This window comes from Danio rerio, chromosome 18 (genome assembly GCF_049306965.1).
Source record: "Danio rerio strain Tuebingen ecotype United States chromosome 18, GRCz12tu, whole genome shotgun sequence".
Classification (NCBI taxonomy): Eukaryota; Metazoa; Chordata; class Actinopteri; order Cypriniformes; family Danionidae; genus Danio; species Danio rerio.
The window spans coordinates 17,385,676-17,402,500 of NC_133193.1; the positions used below are offsets into that span (position 1 = coordinate 17,385,676).

At 38.0% G+C, this 16,825-nt stretch overlaps 1 protein-coding gene and 2 long non-coding RNA genes across 3 annotated transcripts in view; 1 reads left to right on the forward strand and 2 right to left on the reverse strand.

Annotated features, from left to right (window-relative positions):
- Positions 1 to 16,825, forward strand: part of itpr2 (inositol 1,4,5-trisphosphate receptor, type 2) — a 164,623-nt gene that overhangs the window by 69,076 nt on the left and 78,722 nt on the right. The gene's annotated exons all lie outside the window — the stretch shown is intronic.
- Positions 1,041 to 5,849, reverse strand: LOC141378738 (uncharacterized). Its single transcript, XR_012394003.1, has 3 exons — positions 2,633 to 5,849; positions 2,407 to 2,518; positions 1,041 to 2,333 (listed from the first exon to the last, which is right to left on the reverse strand). It is a non-coding gene; the product is annotated as an uncharacterized lncRNA (long non-coding RNA).
- The window catches only part of LOC141378739 (uncharacterized), a 6,791-nt gene continuing 172 nt past the window's right edge, over positions 10,207 to 16,825 (reverse strand). The window contains exons 1-3 of the long non-coding RNA XR_012394004.1: positions 16,755 to 16,825; positions 13,031 to 13,096; positions 10,207 to 11,698 (exon numbers count right to left, since the gene is read on the reverse strand). The exon at positions 16,755 to 16,825 is cut by the window's right edge and continues 172 nt beyond it. This is a non-coding gene — a long non-coding RNA (uncharacterized lncRNA). The remainder of the gene's footprint in view (positions 11,699 to 13,030; positions 13,097 to 16,754) is intronic.

The window sequence follows — 16,825 nt, forward strand, 5'->3', positions numbered from 1 at the left end:
AGCTCTGAGCTGGGATCAAACTGGCAACCATCTGCATGGGAGTCAGTTGCTCTACCAAGGAGGCTAAAGACCATGATCTCTAGCATCTGCCGCTAGAGCACATTTAGAGGTCAGAGGAGGGAGGTTTAGCTGCACAGCTAAAACCTCACTCCCATCCGGGGTCACTGCACCAATGTAACTCTGTTGGTCCTACACCACCCAAACCGCTCTGAGCTGGGATCGAAACATTGACCTTTCCCCTCGGAAGTCAGTTGACCAAGGAGGCTAAAGACCATGGCCACTAGCGTCTGTCGCTAAAGCACCTTTAGAGGTAAGGAGAGTGAGGTTAACCTGCACAGCACTTCACTATCTGGTCTCTGCTACACTCACCCCCCCTAAACCTCATTCCCATCCGGGTCACGGCACCAATGTAACCCCGCTGGTCCTACACCACCCAAACCACTTTGAGCTGGGATTGAAACGTTGACCTCCTCCCCCCGGAAGTCAGTTGCTCTACCAAGGAGGCTAAAGACCATGGCCTCTAGCGTCTGTTGCTAAAGTGCCTTTAGTGGTCAGAGGAGTGAGGTTTACCTGTACAGCATTTCACTTGCTGGCCCCTGCTACACACAACCCTAAACCTCACACCCAACCGGGGTCTCGGCACCAATGTAACCCCGCTGCTCCTATACCACCCAAACCGCTCTGAGCTGAGATTGAACCGCGACCTTCCGCTGTTTGTTGGTCGGTTGCCCTAACAAGTTGCTCTAACCAACAAGTTGGTTGCTCTAACAAGGAGGCTAAAGACCATGGCCTCTAGCATCTGTCGCTACTCTAGCAACACCCTAGCAGACACATTGGATTGTCTTTCTGTGAAATTGAACCACTTTGTGAAATGAAAATCTGCTTTCAAACTTAAAAATCGACTTTAAAAATATCTATTTAAATTTAGCTTTCACACTGTTTCACAAGCCTGTTTCACACCTCAACCTTTTAAGAATGGTTGTTTTAAAAATTCAAGCTAGGTTTTCTCAAGTCAACATCAAAATACAAATTTTCTAAATGTAATAATACACAATATTACATGTTTTACTGTATTTATGATCCAAAAAATGCGGTAAATTATTAAAGACTTTTCTATTACTATATAATTTTTTTTTTATCGGAGGTATATACAAATGTGTTTCTACTACACCGTGCCACTAACTACAGTTGTATACGGTATATATTTCAGAAATGCACCTGCCCTAATGCCTCTTGGGAATGTTTTTGCCATGTCAACAGCCACCAGAAGAGGGCGCTAGTGCCAAAACCAAACGACGTGAACCTGGTGACCTCTCTTTTCAGTTTGTAAAGAGTGTGTATGTGTGTGTGCACAAAGGGAAGTGCAGCTCTCGCTCCTCTGCAGTGTCGTTGGCATCTGTGGCAGGGTGAATGCTGGGAGTCCTAAAGCTCCAGACAGTTAATCAGCATTCAGCAGAGAAAGAGTCCCGCGCTGTTACATAAGCAAAGGCACATGAGGACACGCTCACAGTGCTCGAGCAAGTAGCCAAATCACCCAGCACCACAAATCAATACTGCAGAGAGCTGACTACAGCCTTGCACACCGAGGGGGAAAAAAGAAAAGGGCGAGAGAAACTTGAGGACACAGAAGAGTAGAGGAAACAAGGAGTAAAGGACAGATTCTGTTCCAGCTGTTGCATTATAAACATCATTAATGACAACATAGTCGTTATGACATCACAGCTAGTAGAATGCAATGTAAAATGCTTGTTATGCTTTGTAATACTCATTCATTCATTCTTCTTTGGCTTAGTCTCTATTTCAGTGGTCGCCACAGTAGAATGAACCGACAACTATTCCGGAATAGGTTTTATGCAGAGGATGCCCTTCCAGCCACAACCCAGTTTTGGGAAACTCCCATACACACTCAATCGCACACACACACTCATACAATACAAGCAATTTATTTATTTTATTCACTTTTTGAGCTAGTGTTTGGACTATGGGGGGAAACCAGAGCACCCGGAGGAAACCTACATAAACACAGGGAGTACATGCAAACTCCACACAGAAACGCTAACTGGCTATCTACAGAAACCCTTACTATATTACTATATTCAATCAGCTCGCAGTAGAAAATCAAGCCACACCCACTGATTCTCATTTAATATTTAGTTTCTCTAGAAACAGCATCACAATGCTGAAAAAAAATGGTCACAGCTTTCAGTTCAGTCTTCAACTGTGGCTTGCGTTTGCCTCAGCATTTTTTTTTCAAGATATTTTTCTGCATTCAAGCAATTTTTACTGGTGATAAGCAAAATTAACATGCAAGATCACTCCTTGACAGTAGACGACTCTCAATGAAAAACAGAAATACACTGGTAGGTTGTGCTGCTCAACTTTACACTTCTAAAGGCTGATTTATACTTCTCCGTCAAGTGATCGGCATAACCCACAGTGCAAGCCATGCTCGTAGTTGTGTATTTATACTTCTGCGTGAGGTTTGTGTTGCTCTGCAATAACACTTCTGAAAAGCTACCTGACAGTAGGTTTTTTTTCCCTCTGTGTCCAGTTTCTTCCTGGGTGTTTTGTTTTCTCTGAATGTTACAAGTGGATAAAATGCACTCATTCAGAGGCAGGAACCGGCAGAGGCTGTAACCAGCAGACATTAATCATCAACTCTACATTTGTAAACAATCAATCCATGTATCTCGTGGCTCCTGCCCATGCTCGTCACTGCTACTAAGCTAACCAATCACAGAGCTTGCGATGCGCATCGTTGCGACGTGCAGTTACATTTTTTGAGAGGTGTGCATCAGCGCCAGCCACAGTAAGGGCTATGCGACTGCGCGAAGGATGCGCCGAACCATACACGTGCACTTGACGCACTTGAACCGAACCGCACACGTGCACTTGAAAGTATGAATCCGCCTTAACACTCATTTGTCTTGCAGAAGAAGACAAGCTTGTTGTATTGTTGTTCACATGTTGTTTAGTAACTGCCAAACAAAACATGGCTAGTTCAAGTGGCAGCAGCCTCATAGCATCTTCTTCATCATTAGGAATGTGTGCTTGCCTAGACCATTTTGTGCTTGAGTTCTATCAAGTCGTGTTTATTGTATGTTCAGCTAGTTGCAATTTGTTGAAAGGAATGAGAAACTGCTACTATGATGTGCACAAATGACTGATTGTCTTGAGAAATGCACAGAGCAACTGAGAAAAACTTAAATGTATGGAAAGAGCCTTAAAAGGGATCTTAAAAGGTATTGAATTTCTTTCTCAGATTACTGTATATTCTCTGTTTCAAGATTCTGATATTAGGTGGATGGATAGATGTATGGATGGATAGACGGATAAATAAACGATAAATGGATGGACAGACGGAAAGATAGATAGGTCTTATTGACAATAAGACATTTCTTTTTTTAAATTATGCTTTTCCGCCTGGTATTTTGCACGTTGATGTGAACCTTCACATTGGTGTCCTTTTAGTTGTGAGGCATTAAACATCCTCAAGCGAGAATACAAATCGTTTCTGTGTCAAAGCGCCATGGAGTTAATCAAATATTAAGCCTTGTGTATTGTTCAAATGGACTGCTCTTTTGTTATGTTCATGGCTGTTTTTGCCCCATTGACATCCATTATAATGACTTTTTTTGATTGCAAAGCCTTGACACAAAATAATGCATGTATTCTTGATTTGTTGGGGGTTTTCTCTGTTGGAAAGAAATCTAATCTCTCATTTTTGCTGTTGATCATTAGTTGGCACCATTAACCCTTGTGCAAAAAATTTTTTTTGCTTTTATATTAAGTTTTATGGCGTAAATCAGCAGATTATAGTGTGTTTGTGCATAACTACACTTACTATGTTTACTATGTTCTGAAAGCTGAGCAGCTTATTTGAATTTTCTCAGACATATCAAGATAAGTGCACAAAGGTCTCTCACACACAAAGCCAAAAGCCAGAAACTATTAGCTCAAAGCCAGACACTAATCATTTTTGCACTGCAACTGATGATCTACAGAAAAAAATGTACCTCTTCCCAAGAGGGAAAACCACCAACAATAAAGAATACTTAATAGTATGGTGTCATGGCTTTGCACTCAAAAAATGTCATTTAAACAGAAGTCAATGGGGCAAAAATTGCCACAAACATAACAGGAGTAATACATTTGCAAACAGTATATTGAAAATTTATAAAGCATTTTTCTAAAACGTGTGGTAATAAGGTTTGTAACCAAAAATTATTCAATTTGCTGAAACAAGCTTTTTTTCTAAGCTTTTCACTCATCATAGCACACGTGCTGCTAATGAAGTGACAATAAAAGTGATTCGATTTGAACACCAACACCATCTCACGGCAATTCGTAACTTTTTGATTTAGTGACTAATTCGTGTAAATTCGTACCATCTAATTTATTCAATTCAGTACAATTTGCTTATCACCCAATGACGGTTGGGTTTAGGGGCGGGGTTGGTGCCACACCTCCTTTTTAAAATCTTACATTTTCGTACGACTCAACTCGTACGAATTCGTACAAATTAGCCACTTAACTTTCCTCGTGAGATCAGGCTGGAAACAGAGAAAGTTGTGGCCAAATTAAGACTCAAAATCACCCCAGAGTGGATGAAAAAATTCCCAACAGAGGGTTAAACAAATGTACTTGCTATTAACAGCTCTATGTGAAGCTGTCGTTATTTAGCCCAAGGTAATGTTGATTCAGTTCATTTCAAAAATGGTGGAAGTGCGGTGAAAATTGACAAATTTTGAGACTATTGTGATTTAATTTAGCAGTATAGTTATCATTCTAATAAAAAGACTGTCCTTAAAAGTGACTCAGCTTTGTTTCGTCTCTTGCCCAAGAAAAGCAATAGTTTGCACAATTCCTCATCCGTATGTGTTTGTTTATTTTGGAGAGCTCGTTCTCCACAGGCTTTGGCTGTTTTGCCGTATTTCTCCTGCCCTGAGAGTGGAGCTGCAGTCTCACTCAAGCCTGCTCTGCTCAGACCGCCGGCAGAGACAGAGAGTAGGAGGGCGAGCGAGGGAACGAGAGAAAGAGGGAGGGAGCGAGCATGTGAGAAGCCATGTGAGAGGAGAGAAAAAAGCGTGGCGCAGCAGCAGGCGGAGGGATTGGAGAGGCGCGGCGTCTGCTGAGTCCATGAGGCGACGGAGCGGGGGGTGTTTACGTAACCGGCCTGCAGTGTCTGAGCCAAACTCACGTGGCTCATCATGTTCTCGCTCCCGCTCACTCACTTGCTTTCTCCCATCGTTTAGCACTTGTTTATCTTTGTTGTGTTTTTTTCTTTTTTGGGGTTGGATTTCTCTTGTTGAAGCAAGAAGCCATACTTTTTTCTGCCTCGGCATTGACTTGGTGATTTGGTTGCTGAGCAGCAGGTCATGACTCATGAGCAGATATAATTGGCCTCTCTCTCTCTCTCTCTCCCTCTCTCTCCCTCTCTCTCTCTCTCTCTCTCATGATCACTTGTGTTGACGTGGTGAGGTGAACGTGAGCATGTGTCTGCACACAATGTGCAAAATGGTTAAAATGTCAAGCAGGTGCTGTTGTTCTGTTGTAATTTTAGATATGTGGTAATGTCCAGACTTTCACAGCAGAGAACTCTGAGCACAACGCTATAAAGTGGACAGTGTGTCTGTATATTTTATAGTTTTTGTTTTTGCAGTTGTTTGACTCGCGAGTGTGTGTAGTTGCTTTTGGAATCACTTTACATTTGATTTTAGAAAGGGTTGAGTTACTTGAGTTGAAAAGTGTGGAAACAATATTAACACATAATAATAATTTTACATAATTTCACACATAATAATTTATACACATAATAATATTTTTTAAAGTTGATGTGGTGTTTATTTAAAAAAAAATGTTAGCTAACTACACCTTTGCAACAACCAATAACATGCTGTTTCCAACAGTCCTTTTTCTTGCAAAACTTAAATGTTTAAATTTTTTAATGTTTTTAATTTTAATGTAAAATAAAAGTAAAATTTGACCTAAAAAAATATATATGATTATTTAAAAAATAAATAATAATTTCTTTGAGGTGGAGTAGTGGGTAGCGCTGTCACCTCACAGCAAGATGGTCGCTGGTTCAAGCTTCGGCTGGATTAGTTGGCATTTCTGTGTGGAGTTTGGATGTTCTCCTGTGGGTGCTCCAGGCTCCCCCACAAGTTCAAAGACATGCCCTATAGGTGAATTGGCTAAGCTAAATTGTCCATAGTGTATCTGTATGGGTGTTTCCCAGTGATGGGTTGCAGCTGGAAGGGCACCCGCTGCGTAAAACGTGCAGGATAAGCTGTCGGTATATTCTGCTGTGACGACCCCTTATGAATAAAGGGACTAAGCCAAAAAGAAAATGAATGAATGAGTGAAGTATTCTCTAGCTCATTATAAGGTTGATTAGATATGAAATAATGTGGGAATCGAACTTTTTAACACCCACTCCAAAAAAGCTAAATCATTAAAGTCCCTATGAAATCAAAACTATCCATACGATTTTGCTTGCTCACATTGCTAGTTTTGTGATGAATAATCTATCTGTGCATGTTAAAAAAAAAAAGTTTGCTCTTCAAATCTTTAATTGAAATGTGAAAATGCACTTTCTGCTTTTTTTCAGTTGAATTGTCAGATTACGTATATTTTAGGAATTGGACATGGATAAAATTTAACTATGCTGCTCCACCAGTCAGTTTTGACAAAAACAGAAATGGTGAGGAGACAGTAGTGTCTGTTGTAATAGCTCTCCCCAAAACCATTTTCCAGATCTTTCTGAATGAAATGCCTACTTTACTACATCCAATCAACTTGCAGTAGAAAAACAAACCACGCCCACTGTTTTGTCATTTAATTTAATATTTTGTTTCTCTGGAAACTGCATCACAATACGAAAGAAAAAGAAAACAGCCGCTGCTTCCGGATAATGTGGACTTTAAAAAGAGCTTCTTTGACCAGTTTATGCTATCAGGCTAAATATTAGCTTGTTATGCTAGTAGGCCAATGGTTAGCTTGTTATCTGAGAGCTAAATAAAAATTTTGCGTTGGTGATACTATATTGTGTAACAGTAACTTGAAGAAAATATTAGTTTTATTAAGACAATGTCACAATGTCCATCTTCTATTATTGTCACGGTCACCAGCGATCCAGCCTGAGCAGATTGCTGAAAAACACACAACACATAGGACTACAAATCTGCTGGTATATGGACTATAAGATCCAGTCATGCAACACACACACACCTGCTCCAAGTCTTCATTGATTACCCTTCCACAGCTGATGCTGCTCTTGAACTGATTACACATACCTGTATGTACGGCTCACTTTGACACTCTTATTGCGGAGTCTTGTTTACTGTATTTGTGACATTACAACGAGTTTACTTTGTCTCGTTTTGCCGTGTTTTGACCCTCACCTTGTTTGTCTGTTGATTCCTGTTTGCTGCCTTTGACCATCTGCCTGCTTATTTGTCTACGACTCTGTGTTGCCTGTTTACATCTGCTTACTCCTGGTTTGACCATTGCTTTCCTGACCATTCTCTGTTTAATAAACTTGCATTTAGATCCACACTTCCGTTGTCAGCGTCACATCACGTTACAATTATCATCAAGGCTGAATTCATTTCAATAAAATATCTTTAAAACAGTAATCTTGTGAAATATATAAAGAATAAAAACATAATTTTATGATTATCAGTTTTGAATACCATGGTATTGCTTTAAATTTTCAAGATGTTTTTGCTGCAGTCTCTAGTTTGACGAACTACTTGATCTGGTCCAATAGTTTATGTTGTAACACCCTTGCTACTGTGATGGTTGGAGTAGGTATAGACGTTAATAACACACAGTGTTATGGGTAATTTAATATTTAATATAAATAATTCTCATTTCTAGTAACAGTCGCTCATGCATGTGCGTCCACTACTTATTGGACCTAATCCAGTACGCTATTATGCAATGATGGATTGCAAGGAATTCTTAAATCAATACAAAAGCTCAACAATACAGCATTTGTTTAAACTATTTTTCTTTAAATAACAATCAGTCATTTTCACTGTCATATATGGTCGATTTGATGCATCATTGCTGAATAAAAATTTTGATTTCGTAAAAAATAAATCTTGGAGTTAATAAATCTTGGGGTCCCACTTTATATTAAGTGGCCTTAACTACTATGTACTTACACAGGATTTAATTGTTTGTTACAAAGTGGGACTAATCTTGTAGTTGGATAATAAATCTATAATAACTAAATAATTACATTTGAATACATTCTGCTCATTAAACGAAATTCCCAAAGTAAAATCAGCCGAATTCTTGATGACGACTGCTTAATGACACTTAACATTGGGTGTTCTAAAAAAAAAAGTCCTCAGAGTAAGGAGCATCATGTACTGTACTATGTTCATGGGCAGGTTATGTTCTAACTTAGTCGGCTACGTCAATGAAAATCGCAGGCCTCTATACAACAACCACGCAGGGTTGTTGTTTTTGCAGAACGTGATAAATGTGTAAGTGAGCGTGGCTCAGTGTACGTGCAGAAATCCCAGCCAGGCCACTTGTGCTCCTCGGCGCGTACTTTCCCTCTCTTCCAAGATGTTTCTGTTCACCGCGTCCAGCTCTGGTTACAAAACATTAACTGTGGCTTGGTCTGGAGTGTGTTTGTGCAGAGTAATACCTTGCATCTCACGAGTTGGGTGTGTTCTTGAAGTAAACTCTCTCGTGCCAGCATTTGGTGACTAACTTTGTTTGCATATATGTGTGTGTGTATAAACAGGCCTCTCCTGTTTGTTGACAAAAAGAAAAGCCCTGTTACGTAACAGCCTCTCTTTCTCTCTCTCTGTCATCCTCCCTGTATTTCTCTCCAGCCAAGTTTCACACTAGCGCCTAGAGGCAAAGCTGCTTTTCAGATTACCAACCTCACACGCTTAAGCTCCTCACACACATGCAGATGCACACATACACACACACACCACTGGACTGGGGGTGGCAGTGAGACATGTACATGCTCTGAACGCACACATGCACATGATCCGTGCAAGCAGGTCTCCTTGATGACAACAGTCCAATACGAGCGTTTCAGCCCACACACAAATCCCACCAGAGCAGTCAGAGCGCTTAGACCAAAGCCTCCACACACACGTTTAACCCAGGGGTCTAAACCTGTTCTCATCATCCAGTGCGGTGACATGAGGTTTCATGTTGTTTACAGCAAATTCTGAACCTACCATCCGAATTTCACAGTGGAAATCGAGACCAATCAGATTAGGTGTCCTTTTTTTTAGACAATCTTCTATTGTCTAGTTTTGTTTTGCTAGTGTTTGCTCAGAGGAAAAACAACTTGGATGTGTCATAGCATTTGTATACTAGTTCTCTCTGATGTTTTGAAGTGCTGCTTTTGTCCTCACTTGTAAGTCACTTTGGATAAAAACATCTGCTAAATGAGTAATTGTGAATTATAGCCTGAGTTTGTTGTTGTTAGGCAATGCTGCTGTAGCTCATCTGCTTCAAGGTTGGATGTGTTTGTTGTGTGATATAAGTCTGATCTTTTCCACTGCCCTTTGGCATTAACAAGCCACAAATGTACTCTTATAATTGATGAATTATAATTCACACACATAGGCTAGTCAGAACCTGAAACAGAACCTGTATGTTACCAAGCATTCTAAAATCAATGACAGCCAATCAGAACCATCCCTGTTTTAAAGCATGAACATTTAAAGCATCAAGTGACATAATATTCAGTTTGCTCTTCTAATAGACAGGAAATCATCATGTATTGTTGTAGATGAGCTTTTACAAATTATATTAATGATATATTTAAACTCTTTTGTGCTTAAAACCAGAAAAACTAAGCAAAATATGAATATTTATAATTGCATATATTAAGCTCCTTAAATGTTGCACTACACTACTACATGTTAACTTTTGTCTATTTAAAATGCATCTCATTTAATTAGACAAAAAATCTATGACAATAATAAATATTAAAAATAAATATGTATGATTAAATAAATTTAATTGTGGCGGTTCATTCCGCTGTGGCAACCCCTAATAAATAAAGGCACTAAGTCAAAGGAAAAAAAGTAAATCGTTATTATTAAAAATAATAAATTGCACAAATAAAAAAACGAATAAAACAAATCGTAATAGGCTTTTGTTAAGTACAATATAATTGGAAAGTTTTAAAGTTTTACTTTTAAATCAAATATACACTACCTGACAAAAGTCTTGTCATCAATCCCAGTTGTAAGAGCAACAAATAATAACTTGACTTCTAGTTGATCATTTGGAAAAGTGGCAGAGGGTAGATTTTTCAGATGAATGATCTGTTGAACTGCATCCCAATCATCACAAATACTGCAGAAGACCTACTGGAACCTGCATGGACCCAAGATTCACAGAAATCAGTCAAGTTTGGTGAAGGAAAAATCATGGTTTGGGGTTCTATTTGGTGTGGGGGAATGCAAGAGATCTGCAGCAACATCAACCGCCTGAGGTATCAGGACATTTGTGCTGCCCATTACATTACAAACCATAGGAGAGGGCAAATTCTTCAGCAGGATAGCGCTCCTGATACTTCACTCTATAAAGTTTCTGAAAGCAAAGAGGGTCAAGGTGCTCCAGGATTGGCCAGCCCAGTCACCAGACATGAACATTATTGAGCATGTCTGTGATAAGATGAAGGAGGAGGCATTGAAGATGAATCCAAAGAATCTTGATAAAATCTGGGAGTCCTGCAAGAATGCTTTCTTTGTCGTTCCAGATGACTTTATTAATAAGTGATTTGAGTCATTGCAGAGATGTGTGGATGCAGTTGTCCAAGTTCATATGAGTCCTACACAATGTTAATTCTATTTCCACTGCACCATGTCTTTATATTCTAATCTGTACATTATTACTGTTAAGTGACAAGACTTTTGTCTAAGCAAAGTCAGATCTTTTCTGTCCTAATTAATAATCAAGGCATGATAATAAATTATTTTAGTAAAATATGCCTAATATAGAGTCCTTTGCCTTTCGTATAAGCCGCTTCTAAAATCAAATGATCAACGAAAAGTCAAGTTAATATTTGTTGTTTCTAAAATTTGAATAGGCGACAAGACTTTTGTCATGAAGTGTAGTGTATACATTTTTTATTATAATGAATCTTGCACACTATGGAAATACTGTCGATAAACATGGTTAATTTTGCTGTCATGTTAGAGATTGTACACTAAACGAAAATTACATTTAGAAATTATTTTTAAAGAGCTTTTTAGATGCACTGCATTGTTACCTTGCACATTATGTCCATGTCAAAATGGTCAACATGTAATATTTATATTTGTATTTCAGATTATTGATTCCATTTGACTAGAAATAAATATATAATATCCACATTATTTTTGAACACAAATTCTACAGGGAGCCTGCATTTTCGTAGTGCACCTTGTCAAGCATCATCTCTTGTAAAAAATTCTCCAGTCTGTTTGTATGTGTTTGTATATTTGTTGGCCTGTTGTTATTTTCCCTTGCCACCCTCATGATTTAAATAAGTCATCAAGCACAGTGCAGAAGGTGTGTGTGGTGGCCATGGAAATGAGGCGGTACGTGCTGTACAGCTTGCTTGAAGAGTCAGAAAAACACACCTGTAGATGATCCACAGGAGATCCACAGTCCGCTGCAGCCCACTGTACATCATGTTGATATTCATCCAGCTTTGTTTGTCCTGCTTAGTCAGAAAAACACTGTTGAAAAGCGTCATTGCTGTTTCTCTTGTTGGAATATATTTAGAATAGGAGAAAAGAACTGGATGTTGTGCAACTGAATTGTGATGGTTATTAACAAGATTTATCAAAACAAGTAGTATGTTTTAAGAAAGAAAATCACTAAGAAGTTAGCATCACCTAAGATTAACAAAGGCTATTTGTAGATTTCTTCAGCAAAAAAAAAAAACTAAACTAAAAAAACCTGCTGGCATTCACACAATAGATTTGTGTTGCTACAACATGAAGAACTTAAGTTAACTTATTCGTTTTTACAAATTGAAGTAGATTGACCATAAAACAATTAATTTGTCCCTCAAAAAAACAAAAACAAAACTCAAAATTGTGTTCTTTCAGCTCTTTTTAAATAAATAGTTTAAGCAAACAGCAAAAGTCATTTTTGAGTGTATTTAAAGAGGCCCTATTATAGATTTTTAAAAATAACATTCCATCCACTGAGTGAAAAAATCCAGCTGAGGTTTAAATCTGAAAATGCACCATGTTCAAAACTATTGATTCTTAAACGAAAGATTTGATTCAGAGTCAAACAAATGATTCATCTTGTTTTTGGTTCTTTTGGCTGCTTTTATCGACGATGATACGAGACATCAGCAAGCATAAAATGCTCGATCCGGTAAAACGTGAACGTGCCTTTCCCTTTAGACACTAGTGAAGTGTGGAGGATCACGGGACTGATCATGACACGAAGATGACAATCACTGACATATCGTCACCTTGGAATTATAAGGTTCTATCTGCGTTCTGAATGATTTCGAGATATTGAGCTTCACAGTTTTTGCATTCCATAGCAAACAATATGGGTGCAACATTTGTTTTTTTAAATTAATGGCGGGCATTTCTCTCTGTCTTGAGCTGAATGCAGTCGACCAATCACAATAGACTGGGTCAACGGACCATTCACAGCAGATTAGCTTCGAGCTAAGGAGAGGTTTGGGAACAAATGAATGGCTGAACAAATCATATGGAAGTTGTTGGGTTCATTAGGTAAAAATAAATGCAGATTATAAGAATGAAAGTGTTTTTTAATTTGCATGCATATCGGACTGTTACTGGAGACACCCAAAACCAAAATATGACCTTTTATATTGCATAATAGGGGCTCTTTATTACACTCTAATATTACACTCTTTAAGTGTTCAAGATAACAATATCATGCATGTTCATCATCACAATATACTCTATTGTTGATTATCAGCATGTAGTTTCTACCATGCAGATTAGCTCTGCAAAATGTGTCCCACCTTCAGCTTATGTAATTACTGTACAAAACATACCTGCAAATTAAGAAACTATCTTCATCAATCTTCATTTTCCTAAATTGTGTTAAGCTCTCTCCACCACTATAAAAAAACACAGATTTCATTACAATTTAAAATGACATCTTGGATAGCTTTTCTACTGAAGATATTGTTGATACTTAAAAACGTAAAAAAAAAAAAAAACACCTTATAAATAACGTAGAAATGGTATAGCAGAAAATTTTGGCGGTTTTAATACCTTGACTGTTTTTAAACCGCAGTATTGAAAACGGTTATCGTCCCATGCCTAATGTTGTCCCAACACAAATTGATTGAGTTAACACAGGGGTCACCAACATGGTGCCCGTGGGCACCAGGTAGCCCGCCAGGTTCACACGAGTTGCCCGTGGGCCTGTTCTAATAATAGCTCACCATAGCACCACATATGAGTAAGCTGCATCTAATGTTTTTATAGGTATTCTTTTCAAATCACACTTGCATTGGTGTAAATTTGAAAATTACTTTAAGTTATAAATTTAAAAAAAAACTTTAAAAACAATTTCAGACAAATGAAGTGTTGCATATTGATATTTATCTAAATTGTTAAATCATTGTTGACAACTACTGTGAGAAATCATTAATATGATCAATGTCTTCACATAGATGAATATAATTAATTATTAACAATAACATATAATTAAAAGTAAATTAAGAAAAATGTGTTATTTAATAACTGGTAGCTCTTCACACTAATCGGTACCCAAGAAGTAGCTCTCAGTTTCCAAAAAGTTGGTGACCCTTGAGTTAACATAATTGTTTTAACAAATTTAAGTGGATTGAACATAAAACAGTTTTCTACCCCAGGAAACTTGTGTGGATTCAGCTCATTTTAAGTAAGTAGTTTGAAAAACCAGCAAAGATCAGTTTTTGAGAGTAAGTGCAAACACTCTTTTTGCTGTATGCTCGGTCTGAAAGCAAGGCCCGAATGCCCAGTTCGCCCGCTGACGTCTTACAAGCACGTCCTGTGCCCTAACCCTGTTAGACTATCACATGCTCCGCTTCCGAACCACACCAGGGTCAGTCATCTTCAGGAATGGTTGTTTACGTCCACCGCTGCTGTTTGTCTTGGCCCCGCTTGCGAATCAACAATCTCTCCAATTGCTCTCACATGCAAGGCTAATTTGTTTTGCTGTTAGTGGCGCTGTTTATGAACCACATTGAACACTGATGCCAGTGATGAGAGCGGGTCACGAGGGCCATCTGCACCAATGGCTGGCTGGTCAGGCCACTGGACGGGGCGGACGTTTACTGTTTGAGACGCCCTGCTATTCTGTTCAATTTTGGAGGCTGAGATTGAGGAGTCTTGGGTATTTTGAGGCCTGAGGTGACGCCTGTGTGGTTTAGGATCTGGATGAAGATGGATTGCTCTACGTTGTAACGTTGATTTCAAGTTGAGTGGAGAAATTTCGAACGTGATTCAGATGTGTTTTGAGAGTTATAAACCGATTCAGTGGGATGATCCAACTTGGTTGATTCAGTCCACTTTATTTCAATCCTCATGCTCAATTTCATGATTTTTGGATATTTTTACTTTCATTCATTCATTCATTTTTCTTCGGCTTAGTCCCATATTTATGACGGGTCACCACTGCGGAATGAACCACCAACAAGTTCATGTACAGATTATTTATTAAGTTATACACAATAATCACCTTAATGTTTATATTTAGCTTTTTTGCACTGTTCCTATACAAATGTATAATTTATTTATTAATCGGAAAACATTAATTAATAAAAATATAATGATTTTAATTAAAGAATAATTATTATGTGTTTATTTACTTTATTTATTTTTCTACATTCTCAATTTCTAAGGCAATGAAATATCAACTTCGATCTAAACAGCCATTGGAGAAAGTAATTAAGTATAATTTAATTTATTTGTTAGTACTTATTATCTAACTGATTTACAATGCTTCTTCACACTCAAACACAATGAGATCTAAGCTAAAAACAACTTAAATTTTGCCTTCAAAATGTTCTTTTGGACCACTTTAACCATATTTCCATGGTGCTTCTGTATCCTTGAAAGTTTTCAAACTTCAACTAGAATGCAAAAGCCAAAAAGTTAATGTTTTCCTGAGCCAGATCTGCCTTTAATACATGAACAAGTATCTGTTCTGCAATATCTGGACTGTGGAAGATGTGGTCCAGGTGTTCATGTCTAGACTGTCCGATGAGATTTTAGCTGTATTGATTTTTCTCTCCTGCACTTTCTCTTCCATAAATCTGTTCCTCCCAAAGTCATAATCCTCCTTCCACACTGGAAAGAGTGAGATTGCATGGCAGCAAAGTTTCAGTCCATTAACTTTACAGTGCCAATGAAGTTGTTGCGAAGGTGTTTTGTGTTGTGTGAGATGTTTACACAACTGCTTCAATAGTGAATACATCAAATAAGTTCTCTGGTGTAAATCAGCAGGGATTGTTGGCTTGTAATACTCCTCGCCGGTCTCAGGCTTTATTATAAATTTAGCACTCTCAAAATCAATAAAATGTTATATTCATATACTGCAGATTTTTTTTACTGCAAACATAAAAGTTTTTAAACTCAATTTGTCAAAACTATCAAAATAAACAGCATTTTTTGTCCATTTTTTTATTTTATTTAATTTTATAATATTTTTTATAAAGTTGTCTGTTCAGCAAGGCTTGATTTATTTGATCAAACCAGATGTTTATATATAAAATACTTTGAAAAACAGTAAAATATATTTTCTAATTGTTTTTAAAGTATTCTTTAGAAATGTAAAACTGTAAAACTTTATACAGTTCAAAATGTTAAAGTGTAATTAATTCCTGCGACAAAAAAAAAAAAAAAAAAAATTAGCCTCACAGTTTCGGGGTTGTAGTAAGAGTCACATGCTTCAGAAAGCATTCTTATGTATTTTAGTGATCAAGAAACATTATTATTATTATTATTATTATTATTGTTATTATTATTATTATTTTTTTTTATTATTATTATTAACAACGATGAAACAGTTATGGTGCCTAATATGTTATGGCAAGCTTAAAGCATTTTCCCCAGGCTTCTAAAAAAAGTTCAACAGAGCACAAATAACTTAGTATTTTGGAGGATTTTCTGGCATTTTTGATTAGGTAAACCAAATAAATATGTAGTAAATTAATTCTCCACAGCGGAATGAACCCCCAACTGATCCAGCATATATTTTGCACAGCGAATGCACTTCCAGATGCAACCCAGTTCTGGGAAACATCCATATCATTTTCACACACACTCAAACACTACAGCCAATTTAGCTTATTTAATTTACATATACCACATGTCTTTGGACTGCGGGGGAAACCGGAGCACTCAGAGGAAACCCACGCCATGTGGGGAGAACATGCAAACTGAAATGCCAACTGACCCAGCCGGGGCTCGAACCAGTGACCTTCTTGCTGTGAGGCGATCGTGCAACCCGCTGCACCACCTTGACGCCCTATATTTCATATATACTGTATATACAATACTTATATTCAATTTTGTAATGCATCAAAAACTTTGAAAAGTCTGTCAGGAAAACCTTATAGCAGAGGTCTGTGTGCTGTAATGCGAGTGTGTGTGTGCTGAATGTCTGTGTGGAGTGAGCCAGGCCTGAGACACAAGCCTAGCACAGCACAGCACTTCTCTCTCTCTCTCTCTCTCTCTCTCTCTCTCTTTCTCTCTCTCATTCTCCGAATCGCGATCTCTCAGTACCTGCAGACAGCAGCGCAGGGCTTTTGTGAAGCTCGCTGGAGCATCGCAGGCTTAACCCGTCCAGCCGCAGT